The 14489-nt window shown below is 36.2% G+C and overlaps 1 non-coding gene across 1 annotated transcript; it reads right to left on the reverse strand.

The window, feature by feature from the left end:
• Positions 1-3868: 3868 nt before the first annotated feature.
• LOC123323458 lies at positions 3869-3975 on the reverse strand. Its single transcript, XR_006539403.1, has one exon. It is a non-coding gene; the product is annotated as a U6 spliceosomal RNA (small nuclear RNA).
• Between the last annotated feature and the right edge of the window lie 10514 nt (positions 3976-14489).

The raw sequence follows: 14489 nt of genomic DNA on the forward strand, positions 1-14489 counted from the left end.
GCATAACAAAATATAAAATTCAGGTTTTCTTTTTCTCAGAAAGTCCCATCTTCCTTTGGATTTTACTTGCCTAATAATATTTAAAAGTGAGGACCAAGAAAATAGAAAAAGTGATAATAAACTATAATTTAATGGTTTACTCAGTACCACATTTATTATTCTATAATTCTTCAATATTATTAAGATAATCTGTTTGTTGAATTTAGGTAGGAGTGTGTAAAACAAATTCAGGGGGATAAAAAAATAAAATTTATGCACACTAGTAATTTTTAAAATTAATTAGAGTTGTTCTAAAAATACTGCTGACTTTACCTCTTGTTGCCTACAATTAGAAAAAAAAAAGTTTTATATCACATCACTGAGATAATTCTGTATTTATTAACTGACACACATAGCATATCCAAAAGGAGCCCTGAAAATGTGATATTCCTTCCCTCTCCAAAGTGTTTCATTTATAAACATTGTTTAGTGTGTATGGTAGGTGGAATATGACCAAGAAAAATATAGGGTTTTGGTCAGGTGTTTCTGTGATACTGACTCGAGCATCTGACTATCGACACATTTCAAGTTCTTTACAAACATTGTATCAGAGAAGAACAGGAACAAGTTCCATGCCCAGGTTCTGTGGATAATGTGACCAACTATACCAGTTTGCCTGTGACTGAAGGTCTTCCCTGGGATGTGGGGTTTTCGGTGCTAAACCCAGGACTTATCTTGGAAAACTGAGATGTTTAGTGTGGTAGACTAAATTCTGAGATAATTCTTAAGACTTGATATATATATCCTTGGGGCGCCTGGGTGGCTCAGTTGGTTAAGCGACTGCCTTCGGCTCAGGTCATGATCCTGGAGTCCCGGGATCGAGTCCCGCATCGGGCTCCCTGCTCAGCAGGGAGTCTGCTTCTCCCTCTGACCCTCCCCCCTCTTATGCTCACTCTATCTCATTCTCTCTCTCAAATAAATAAATAAAATCTTAAAAAAAAAAAAAGACTTGATATATATATCCTCTATGATTTCCATACCCCTTGAGCATGAGCAGGAACTGTGAATGCGATAACACTATCATGATTAGGTTACTAACCAGTTGACATATAGCTAATCACAAGGGAGATTATCCTGGGTAGGTGTGGTGTGATCCTGTGGGCTTTTCAAAAAGGGACTAAGCCATTCCTGAGAAGAGATATCCTACTGCAGACTTTGAAGAAGCCAGCCACCATGAGTTCTATAGCCATAGCAACAAGGAACCTGAACTCTGCCAACAACCAATGAGCTTGGAGTAGGAACTTGAGCCCCAAATGAGATCACAGCCCCAGCCAACACCTTGATTTCACTCTGGTGAGATGCTAAGCAGATGACCCAACTAACCTGTTTCTGGACACCTGGCCCATGGAAATGTATTTTTTCAAAACCACTAACTTTGTGGCAATTTGTTACATGGCAATAAAAAACTAAGAGTATTTGTTTTCCACTCCAGAATGGAACAAAATTTATGGACTTGTCACCATTTCTTATACTTAAAAAAGGTCATTTTTCTTGACTTATAGCATTTTTGTTCTAAGAATCTTATGCTTGAAGTGTGACAGAGCCAATTACCATGCATAAACAACCAGGAAGAGTATGTAGAATGAGCAGAAGGTGCCAGGAAGGAAGTGAATAAGAGTGGCTTTTCAGCAGGAATGAATGGCCTCCCATGTGGAAAAGGAGTCTTGACTAGAATATACAGCAGGGAGGGGTAGCAAAATGAAACACATTTTTTTTTATTAAACAATGTAAAGAGCAGTGATTTTCAAACTCTGGTTGGCAACCAACCAATGAATTGTAAAATTAATTGAGTAGGTTGAAACTAGCAATGCAAGATGTAATAGACTGGACTAGACTACAAAATAAACAAATCTTTTTTGGTATGTTCTTTTTTAAAATGATAAATTGGTGTCATGGGGATACATAAATGCCTTCTCAGAAAATGGTGATACACAAACTTAGGATATAGAAACTTACCTGAAGTAGGGACCACATAGGGCAGACAAGATGAGGCATATATTAGCTTAGTTTTCTCATTGCTCCAGTGCCCTAAGATTACATTGACCACACATAATGTGGCTCTGGTAGGTCTGAGAAAATGGCTGCATCTGAGAAAATAGTGAAACATTTTTCATATACCAAATTTTTATCTGTGGGACCTACCTTACTTTTCTGAAAGAATTTTTCCTGGCGATCGTGTATTTTGCTTTAAAGAGACTGTTTATAAACCCATGTTCTTTTAGTTCTTGAACAAAATAATGGAAAACAGCCACATCCTTATCTGGGGAAATAGTGTCTCCTGCTTTCAGGTACTCCATGAAGCATTTCCTGAGAACTTCCTAGGTGCCAAATAGTGGGCTAGCCACTTTATAGATTTTAACTCAGTTAATTCTCACAACAAGAAAGGTAAGCATTGTTATTTTCATTTTGTAGATGAAGAAATAAGGCTAAGAGTGGTTAAGTAATTTGTACAAAGTCACGGTAAGTTGTAGAGCTGGGATATTCTGTTAGTCAGGGTTCTGCGGAGAAACAAAACCAATAGAATGTGCATATTTTTGGGGAAAGGTTTATTATAAGGAATTGGCTCAGGCAATTGCAATGGCTTGCTAGTCCGAATCTGCAGTGTGGACTGGCAGTACTGAGACCCTGGAGAGCTCATGGTGCAGATAAAGTCCAAAAACAAGCTTCTGGAGAATTCTTTCTTTCTCTGGGGGGTTTTGTTGTTGTTGTTGTTCTATTCAGGCTTTCAACTGATTGGATGAGGTCCATAAACATTATGAAAGGCAATGTACTTACTCAAAGCCCACTGATTTAAATATTAATCTCATCCAAAAACACCCTTCAAGTTCACACATAAAATTAACCATCATGAATATCAAACCAGGAAGTCCAACTACACAGAGTTCTGAATATTTTTGAACATTTAACATAAAAATGTATATTATTGAGTATTTCCAAAGTTATTTAAACCTCATAAAAATCTTATGAAGTGAGTACTATTATTATCCTTATTTTACAAAGAGAATGAGTCTCGGGGAGGTAAGAATTTTGCATGCAGGCACACAGCAAGTAAATGTTAGAGCTAAAATTTGAGTACAAATATTACCCATCTTTGCTTTTACAAAAGACCTACATTAGTATGCTAACGGATTTTTTCTGTAAAAGTGAAAATCCTCTCAGATTTACTTTGGTTAGCAAAAACAGGTATTAATGCAGGTCTTTCTTAAAAATGAAGTGGCTTAATGCAAACTTTTGGAAACCAGGGACTACTCTTCGCTTTATGTGATATAAAAAGGTTTGTGAAACCTTTTGGCTTATGAAAGGTTTCACAGGAATGCTCTAATTTTGAATAGTGGGAGAAACCTGTATAGGTTTTCTAAATAAAAATCCTGCTCTTTCTCTTCTACCATACCATATCCAAGATAATTTGAAGTGGTTGGGATTTTTTTTTAATAAGGAGTAGTAGAAAAATGCATTATATAAATAATCTGTAGATGATTTTAGTAAAATTTAATGACCATATTTATCTATACATATGATTGTATTTATACCATATATAAAATTAATATATATTTATACCATAAACTGTTTTCCTTTGAGAAACATGTTCTTTGTTATACTCTGGAGATCATAATTAAAATTAATGTGTGAGCATGCATGTGTTAATTAGTCTTCTAAGAGTTACACATGTGCTATGATTGTCCCCATTTTATTTTATTTTATTTTTTAAAATTTAAATTCAATTAATTAATATATAGTATATTATTAGTTTCAGAGGTAGAGTTCAGTGATTAATCAGTCTTATATAATACCCAGTGCTCATTACATCACATTCCCTCCTTAATGTCCAAAAAATATGGAACATTTCACGAATTTGTGTGTCATCCTTGTACAGGGGCCATGCTAACCTTCTTTGTATCATTCTAATTTTAGGATATGTTCTGCTGAAGTGAGCACTGTCCCCATTTTACAGATGAGGAAAATGAGACAGTGATGTGTGTGGCAGAGCCAGGACTCAAATCCAGGCAGTCTTATTTTGGACCCTAGGCTTTTTACCTGTATAATGTACTACCTGTGCTAATAACATGCAGTTTTGCAGAATTACTACTAGTAGTAAGCATAAAAAGTCAGGACATGGCATTTTAATCACATCTGTGAAAGGTATAGAACCATAAAGGAGGGGAAAATAAAAGCAGTTAGGGAAGTTTCAAAAAAAAAAGAACAGAAAGAAGGAAGGAAGAAAGAAAGAAAGAACAAAAGAAAGAGAGAGAGGGAGAGAGAGAGAAAGAAGAAAGAAGAAAGAAAGAAAAAGAAAGAAAGAAAGAAAAAGAAAAAGAGTGAATTTGTGTGGATCTAATTTTAGGTAAAAATTCCATATTTCTAATTGATGGTGAAAGAGTGGATGGAAGTCCCACTTCTGGAGACATTTAAAATCTCATAGTACATTAGTGAATATGGCTTGTCAGGGAGTTGGAATTCTTGTCCCCTCAAAGGTTCTTCTAGCTGGACTAAGAATCAGATTAACATGAGACAGAGTAACAGAAAAAAAAAAATCATGTGTAATAGGTGTACATACAGGGAATCCACATAGACATGGAAATTCCAAAGACAGACAAAATGAGGTATAGATGCCATTCTGTACTAAGAAGGGGGTAAGGGTCTGGGATTTCAGAGGAAAGGAATACATTTCACAGGGTGATAAAAAGAGCAGTTGTTCACTAATTAGATGTTTGTCCTATCATACAGATGGGTCATTGAGATAAAATTTATCTCAGCTAATGACCCTTATTCTGGGAAAGACCCCCAATTTAGATTGTTCTATGTAGTTAAGGCGGGGGGAGCATTTCTTTTAAGCCTGCAGAGTCTCAAGTGCTTTCAGCTCAAAATAGTCCACATGCCAAAGTGACACATTATGGCGGGAGGACCGGTCCTGAACCCTTTCAGTTCCCCCATCTGAAACGTCCTTGGGGTTTTCACATATTAAAAGTTGAGCTGGTAGGTGGTTTCATCTCCTTGATGATGTAGTCTCTTAGTTCTGACAATAGGTCAGTTTAGTTAAATTCATTTCAGGAGGTAATGATGCAGGTTTATTCTCAAAGTTAGGCCTATGGTTCAAGTAACCAGGTGTTAAATAAGAGGCATTTCTATGGAAACAAAAGAAAAACAATGGTTAATGTTTAGATCAAATGTTAAGCCTGTTTCTGAGTTCTGAGGGTAGCCAGTTGATAAGACTTGTAGATGTCAGACTTGAAACATCTTCAGATAGAGTGAGGACAGCTAGTGGCAACTTGACTGATCTTCCTTGCTTATAGTTCAAATGTCTCTGGTGATCTTTTGAGTGGCCCATAGAGCAACAGCACAAAGATTGTCTATGCATGAGCTATTATGGTTATTTCTTTACCCTAAGTCATTTATATTTAGTTTGCAGAGCTCCAAGAAAAAGAGATATTTTAGTTCTCAAATGATTTCAAGTCAGTGGCCTAATATGTGATCGATTCTGGAGAATTTTCCTTGTACACTTGCATGTGTATTCTGTTCTAGGATGGGGTGTTCTGAATATATCTGTTAAATCCATCAGTTCCAGTGTGTCATTCAAAGCCACTCTTTTCTTGTTGAGTTTCTGTTTAGACTATCTGTCCCTTGATGTAAGTGGTGTGTTAGAGTCCCCTTACTGTATTGAATTACTATTGATTTCTTATTTTATGTTTGTTATTGGCTACTAAGTATTTGGGTGCACCCATGTTGGGTGTATAAATATTTACAATTGTTATATCTTCTTGTTAGTTTGTTGTTCTTCTTATTATATAGTCTCTGTCTTTGTCTCTTGTTACTATCTTTGTTTTGAAGTCTATTTTATCCGAAATAAGTATTGCTACCATGGATTTTTTTTTTTTTCACAACCATTTGCATGATAGATGCTTCTCCATCCCTTTGCTTTCAATCTGCAGGTGTCTTTGGGTTGGAACTGAGTCTCTTGTAGGCAGCATACAGATGGGTCTTGTATTTTTATACATTCTGTCACTCTATGTCTTTTATTTGGAGCATTTAGTGCATTTATATTCATAGTAATTATTGATAGGCATGTATTTATCATCATTTTGTTTCCAATTTTCTGGTTGTTTTGGTAGTTTTCTTTGTTCCTTTCTTCTCTTGCTCTCTTCTTTCATGATTAGTTGGCTTTTTCTTTAGTGATATACTTGGATTCCTTTCTTTTTAATTTTCGTATATCTATTACTGATTTTTGATTTATGATTACCATTTGGTTTGTATATAATATCTGCATATAGCAATATATATTAAGTTGATGGTAACTTAAGTTTGAACCTATTCATTTCTCCACATTGAGGTATATGGTATCATACTTCCTTTTAATTTGTGAATCTCTTGACTGATATTTGTAGATATATTTATTTTTGATGCTTTCGTGCTTCCTACTTTCCTTACTCTTGCTTATGGTCTTCCCTTTCCACTCAAAGCTTTCCCTTCAACATTTCTTGTAGGGCTGGTTTAGTGGTCATGAATTCCTTTAACTTTTGTTAATCTGAAAAGCTATTTATCTCTCTTTCTATTCTGAATGATAGCCCTTTAAAAATATTTTATTTATTTATTTAAGAGAGGGAGAAGGAGCAGGGGGACAAGCAGAGGGAGAGGAAGAAGCAGACTCCCCATTGAACAGGGAGCCCAACATGGGGCTCGATCCCAAGACTCCAGGATCATGACCTGAGCCGAAGGCAGGCACTTAACTGACTGAGCCACCCAGGCACCCCATCTGAATGATAGCCTTTCTGGATAGACTATTCTTGCCTGCAGATTTTTTCCCTTTCATCACTTTGAATATATCGTGACACTTTCTTCTGGCCTGTAAAGTTTCTGCTGAAAAATCTGCTGATGGTGGGAATATAAATTGATGTGACCACTATGGAAAACAGTATAGAGGTCCCTCAAAAATTAAGAATAGAGTTACCATAAGATCAAGCAGTCTTACTTCTGGGTATATATTCAAAGGGAATGAAATCAGGATCTCAAAGAGATACTGCACACCCATGTTCACTGCAGCATTATTCCCAATAGCCAAAATATGGAATCCAACTAAGTGTCCATCAATAGATGCATAGATAAAGAATATATGGTATATGCATATAAAAGAATATTATTCAGCTTTAAAAAAAAAGGAAATCCTGAAATTTGTGGCAACATGGATGAACCTGGAGGACATCCTGCTAAGTGAAATAAGGCAGTCACAGAAGGACAAATATTGCATGATCCCACTTATATGAGAAATCTAAAATAGACTCATAGAAGCAGAGAGTGGAATGGTGGTCACCAAGGGCTGGGTGAGGGGGGAACAGGGAGGTATTATTCAAAGGGTATGAAGTTTCAGTTATGCAAGATGAGTAAGTCCTAGAGAGCTGCTGTATAGCATAGAGCTTATAGTTAACAATACCAAATTATATACTTAAATATTTGCTGAGAGTGTATCTTACTTTGTTGTTTTTTTTTAAGATTTTATTTATTTATTTGACAGAGAGAGACACAGCAAGAGAGAGAACACAAGCAGGAGCAGTGGGGGAGGGAGAAGTAGGCTCCCCGCCGAGCAGGAGCCCGATGTGGGACCTGATCCCAGGACCCTGAGATCATGACCTGAGCCAAAGGCAGATGCTTAATGACTGAGCCACCCAGGCATTCCATTACTTTGTATTCTTATCACTAATAATGATAATTATAAAGGGCGCAGGAGGAATCTTTTGGTGGTGATGGAAATGTTCATGGCAGAGATTGTGATAATGGTTTCATTGATGTGTATTTATCTCCAAACTCATCAAGTTGTGTACATTAAATATATATGACTTTTTGTACATCAATCATACCTCAATAAAGTAGTTTAAAATTGAAAAAAAATCTGCTAATATCCTTATGGGGGGGTTTCCTTTGTATGTAACTATCTTCTTTTGTCTTGCTTCTTTTAAAATTTTGTATTTACCACTACTTTTTCCATTTCATTTTTTAAAAGATTTGTTTATTTATTTTAGAGAAAGAGAGAGAGGGGGTAGGGCAGAGGGAGAGAGAATCTGAAGCAGACTCCCCACTGAGCATGGAGCCTGACCCAAGACTCAATCTTGAGACCCTGATCATGACCTGAGCTGAAATCAAGAGTTGGCCACTGAATCAACTGAGCCACCCAGGTGCCCCTGCTTTTTCCATTTTAATTACTATGTGTCTTGGTGTGGACTTCCTTTGGTTGATTTTGTTAGGAGCTCTCTGTGCCTCCTGGATCTGGATTTCTATTTCCTTTTCCAGATTTGGGAAGTTTTCAGCTATTATTTCTTTAAATAAATTTTCTGCCCTTATTTTTCTTTTTCTTATACTTCTGGTATCTTTATAATGATAAGTTATTATACTTGATGTTCTCGTTGAGTTCTCCATGTCTTTTTTCATTTTGCATAATTTTTTCTCACACCTGCTCAGTTTGTTAGTTTTTCATTACTCTGTCCTCCAGGTGGCTGATTTGATCTATTCCCTTTATTCCATTTAGTGTATTTTCAATTTAATGTATTGTGTTCTTCATCAGTGATTGGTTCTTTTTTTATCTCAGAGTTAAAGGTCTCATTGATGTTTTCTACTCTTTTCTTAAGTCCAGTGAGTATTTTTATGAACATAAGTTTAAGTTATCTCTTAGGCATATAAATTATCTCTGTTTTGCTTGGGTCTCTTGTGGTTATTTTGTTCTGTTCTTTCATTTGGGACATATTCTTCTGTCTTTTAATTTTTCTTTCTGTGTCAGCTTCTTTGTATTAGGAATGTCAGCTTTCTCTTGTTGTTGAAAGTAATGGCATTATAAAGAAGGGGTCCTGTATTGCCTTGCAGTGCTCTGTCCCCTGTTCAACAGAACCTGGCCCTTCAGGGGTATCTCCTATGTGTGATGTGTGCTCACTGCTGTTGTAGCTGAGCCACTCTTTCCTTTAGTTCAATTGTCTGCAAAGACTCTCTTTGCTTTTTGTGGACAATGTTTTGTCCCTATCATGTTAGGGGCCCCTTCTGTGGCTGCCTTGGTCTTGAGTTCAGTCAGACTGGGTGTTTATCAGGGATGTAGTAGTGCCAAACTGCAGGGCACTTTCCCTTTGTTGTCCCCTGAGAAGCTTTCATTGGCGAGCAGGACATATTGATAGATATTTATTTATTGCCATTTAAGCAAGGTATCAGGATGAAATTTCCAAAGGGACTTTATTGGCTCCATAACATCAACCTTTGTTCCTTAAAGCTGTCTGGACATATCTGAGTCTATGCAGATTCTTCTCAGATGAATTCAAGTCAAACCCTTATAATATAACAAGTGTTTCCAATTTTATCTTGCCATAAGAACAGTTTCTTATTGAACTTATGCAAACAAATATATTGCCATAAAAATATAAGAATACTCATGGGGAGTTTCTGAATTCTGGAGGGTTCAGGGAGGGAGGAAATACAAATATTTCAATTTTTTTCATAAAGGTATATTTTATCAAATTGATGTAATTTAGTTAGCTTAAGAGAAAATTTTCTTAAATCTAGAAAACAAAACAAAACAATTTTTAAAAACATCAGCAATGTTTCAAACAAAATGTCATAAAATTATAATTATCTTCAATTTAGTCAAGCCCATATTATTAATTCTTGTTCTTCTTTAATCCAGTTTTTCCACTACTTTGGAAATTTTTCCCTTATTATCTTAAGGTTATCAAAAACCTGTACTCAGATATTTTTTTTTTCCATGAGTCTCACTAAAGATGAAGCACATTTTCAGGAAAAATTTATAGAGGTATCTGAGTAAAAGTATAACTGTCTGGAAATGATAAGACTTAAAAATTGCCATTGTTAAAGGTCTGATTAGAGTTCATTATAATGCAATTGACAAGAACTTTGGTTATTTTTGTGATGTACAACATTTCAAGATAATAACATACCAGGACATCAAGTTTGTAGGAGTTTCAAATAATTTTAGAACACTGGTTTTAATAATATATGTATATATGTATATAAGCATAATCTAAGAGGGTTTAATATCATTTATTTGACAATGCTTTCCATGTAATTTAATATACTCTATAAGCCTAATTAGTTTAATTTCTCACAAATATTTTTTCTCATGAAATGTTCCAGGATTTCATTGGAAAATTTCAGTTAGATTGTGGTCAAAAGACTACATTTTTAATGTTTGATTTTTGGGAAATACATCAAAAGAAAACATCAAAAAGTTTGAACATTTGATTAAATAAGATTGCAATCATTATGAAACAATTTTTAACTATCCATTTAACCAAAGTGATTAAAAAAATCAAAGGAAAATACAGAAGGTTACATAGTTGTCAGTAGAACTTAGTTCTTTTAATATTAAGAGTAAGTTTTCTTAAGTAATCCAAGACCTGATAAACAGGAAATTATTTTGGCAAACAGAATCCTTGTTTTTGTTTGTTTGCTTGCTTGCTTTTAGGCAGATTAATTAAAAGGTAAAGAAAAACTTTAATTTACAATTTCTTATAAAGAGCAGAGCAATAGTTTAAGAAAACTTTGCCCTTAACAAAGAGAAAACAAAGACTTTGCACTAGTGTACTTTGATGTTAAAACTCATTTACTTATTTAAATTTATCTTAATGTTAGCCGGTATTGACCACACATAATATTTATTTCCAAATATTCTTTCTTTATAAATCTACAACTTTCTTTTTTACTGCATTCAGATTTTGTCCAAAATTTTCTCTCTTTAAATAACCAGGCTTACTTTAGGACCAAATTATTTTCTTTTTCTTCAACAAAAATGTATTCCCATCGTTCATACCTTTCTTACCAAAAACATGTATCTTACTTTCCTCACATACAGAGTTGTTATTTCCAGTAGTTAATTACATTTATAGGAATTTGTAATGCTTAGAAACTTTAATTTCTAGTGAAAACTAAGCAGTAAGCATTTCTGAACTGTTACACCAGAGTTCCTTAGATTGGCAAATTTATGAATATATTTCATAATTTTTAGAAACGTATATATTCTTTCATAGTACAATCTTTTAATAAAGCATAAGATATATTTACTAACAGACCCAATTTTTAAAAAAGATTTTATTTATTTATTTGACAGAGAGAGACACAGCAAGAGAGGGAACACAAGCAGGGGGAGTGGGAGAAGGAGAAGCAGGCTTCCCATGGAGCAGGGAGCCCAATGCGGGGCTTGATCCCAGGACCCTGGGATCATGACCTGAGCCGAAGGCAAACATTTGATGACTGAGCCACCCAAGCACCCCTAACAGACCCAAATTTATCTGTAGTTTCTCTATAATCAGACAAAAGTAGATAAACCATGTTCAGTACTTGGTGTTTCATTATTCTATCTTATTTGAAAATGATCTAGATTATCAATGAATTTATTTTTTCTCATCATTCTGATGTAGGAAACAAAGAAGAAAAATTAAATTTCCTTACTACCTACAGTCCACTGACAAGTCCTTGAAACAGGCAGAGTGACATTTCCCTAGGGACTCAACTGCCTTGATTTTTTTTATTATTATTATTATGTTATGTTAATCACCATACATTACATCATTAGTTTTTGATGTAGTGTTCCATGATTCATTGTTTGCATATAACACCCAGTGCTCCATGCAGAACGTGCCCTCTTTAATACCCATCACCAGACTAACCCATCCATCCACCCCTCTCCCCTCTAGAACCCTCAGTTTCTTTTTCAGAGTCCATCGTCTCTCATGGTTCTTCTCCCCCTCCAATTTCCCCCCCTTCATTCTTCCCCTCCTGCTATCTTCTTCTTCTTAATACTTTGTTAAGGGCAAAAGACAATCTTAGCCCCTCCCCCAGGATCCTGTAAGTTTACTTTAACATATAAAAATTCCTTTGGAAACTTACTTTATCTCTAAACCTCCCAATATACATGTTGGTAATCATCCCCCAAGCACACGGCCCACCGATATACATCTGAAGGGTCTCATAACTAAGGTTTTATTAGACGGTAATAAATGACCTTTTCCAAACAATAGCTAGCCCCCTCAAGGTCCTGGAAACCTTGGTTCCAAAATTCCTTAGAGACTTACCCTATCCCAAACCCCCTCCCAACTTGAAAGTATGTTAATAGGCCACTCCTCATGACCCCAGAGCAGCTCTTTCTGCCCACAGGTCCTGTCCCAGTGCTTTAATAAAATCACCTTTTTGCACCAAAGATGCTGCAAGAATTCTTTCTTGGCCATTACCTTCGAACCCTAATGTCTTTCCTACATCACTTCAATTTAGCAAAATTTTAAAATTTTAGGTTACCAGAGATTTTGGAAGGTATTTAAAAGTTTACCTACAAATATTGTTATTTTATTTACATCTATTTACTTTACTTGTTTTTAACAGCTATGCCCAGACTACCCACAAAAATATGAGGCATTAGACAAAACCAATCATTATTCTAAATTTTTCTTTCTTTCTGACAATTTTTGCAACAGAAATTATTTGCAACTTTGAAATTATTTGACTTTTAGTAAACACAAGCGGAATAAAATTTTATATTTAATGTTGATAACTCTAAAGACATGTTTAAGTAAACCACAAAACTTAAATTAGTTTTTAATATCGAATATTTTCCCAAGTCACATTGATGAGGGTGCAGGAGGCTAGCTAAGGACAAAGCACAAGCTGACACACTGCAACCTCCTTTCCCACTCCTGGGTGGGATTTGTGTGACATTTCTCCACGAAGCTCCCAACTGTCTCAATGTTAGTGCATTGCTAGAGGGGAAAACAACCTTAACTTGACAATGGCAAGGCATGGCAAGACATCTGGAATCCTGTGAGTCTTCTTTAACATATGAAAATACTTTTGAAACCTCCCTTTTCCTTACCTCCCCCAACTCCCTAGTATATAACCAGCCACCCCTCACAACCCCAGGGCAGCACCTCTTTCTGTCCATGGGTCCTGTCCCCGTGCTTTAATAAAACCAACTTTTTGCTTCAAAGACATCCCAAGAATTCTTTCTTGGCCATCGGCTCTGGACCCACCCCAACAAACCTCACCTATATTCCAAAACCATGAACTTGAAAAAAACATTTGGATTAAGTACTATCTTTCTGAGTTTTAGAATGGACAATCCTTAAAAGTGGTTGCCTTCAAACCAAGTAAACAGAGCTCTTTTACATATTAATTTTAGCAGTACCATCTTTTTTTTTAAGATTTTATTTATTTATTTGACAGAGAGAGAGAGAGAGAGATCACAAGTAGGCAGACAGGCAGGCAGAGGGAGAAGCAGGCTCCTTGCTGAGCACAGAGCCCGATGTGGGGCTTGATCCCAGGACCCTGGGATCATGACCTGAGCTGAAGGCAGATGCTTAACCATCTGAGCCACCCAGGCGTCCCTTAGCAGTACCATCTTGAGGTAGAGAAAATATTTCACATTTATATCATACATGCACACACACACACACACACACAGACAAAATATAAATAAAATTTTAATTTTGTTTCTGTTAGTATTTGTGGAGAGGACATTATAGGCCCAATTTTTATTTTTATTTTATTCTTTAAAAGATTTTATTTATTTGCCAGAGAGAGAGCACAAGCAGGAGGAGAAGCAGGTAAGAGAAGCAGGCCCCCCACTGAGCAGGGAGTCCGATCATGACCTGAGCAGAGAGTCCGATCATGACCTGAGCAGAAGGCCGATGCTTAACCAACTGAGCCACCCAGATGCCCCCATAGGCCCAATTTTTAAATTCTTCCATGTATTTGTTTATCTATCTATCTATCTATCTATCTATCTATCTATCTATCTATCATCTATCTATCTATTTTTATGAAAAACTTTTTCCTAAAATTTGCATGCCAAAGGATAGCTTTTAGGTCTTAGAGAAGATGGGATTAGAAAATTTATATCAAATGCAGAAAGAGAGTATCTAAGTTTTCTACAAGGTAGATATTTGGAGCATATCTATTTATTAAAAGAGGTGCTAGAGGGCGCCTGGGTGGCTCAGTTGGTTAAGTGACTGCCTTCGGCTCAGGTCATGATCCTGGAGTCCTGGGATCGAGTCCCGCATCGGGCTCCCTGCTCAGTGGGGAGTCTGCTTCTCCCTCTGACCCTCCCCCTCTCATGTGCTCTCTCTCTCTCTCATTCTCTCTCTCAAATAAATAAAATCTTTAAAAAAAAATAAAAAAAATAAAAGAGGTGCTAGAGTCTGTGCATAAAATCCTTTTCAGCAGTTTGTATTTTATTTTATTTATTTATTTTTTAAGATTTTATTTATTTATTTGAGAGAGAGACTGAGATAGAGAGAGCATGAGAGGGGGGAGGGTCAGAGGGAGAAGCAGACTCCCTGCTCAGCAGGGAGCCCAATGTGGGACTCGATCCCAGGACTCCAGGATCATGACCTGAGCCTAAGGCAGTCGCTTAACCAACTGAGCCACCCAGGCGCCCATAGCAATTTGTATTTTAAAAAGTCTTCTTTCCTCCCTCCCTT

The sequence above is a fragment of the Neomonachus schauinslandi genome, chromosome X (genome assembly GCF_002201575.2).
Source record: "Neomonachus schauinslandi chromosome X, ASM220157v2, whole genome shotgun sequence".
NCBI lineage: Eukaryota > Metazoa > Chordata > Mammalia > Carnivora > Phocidae > Neomonachus > Neomonachus schauinslandi.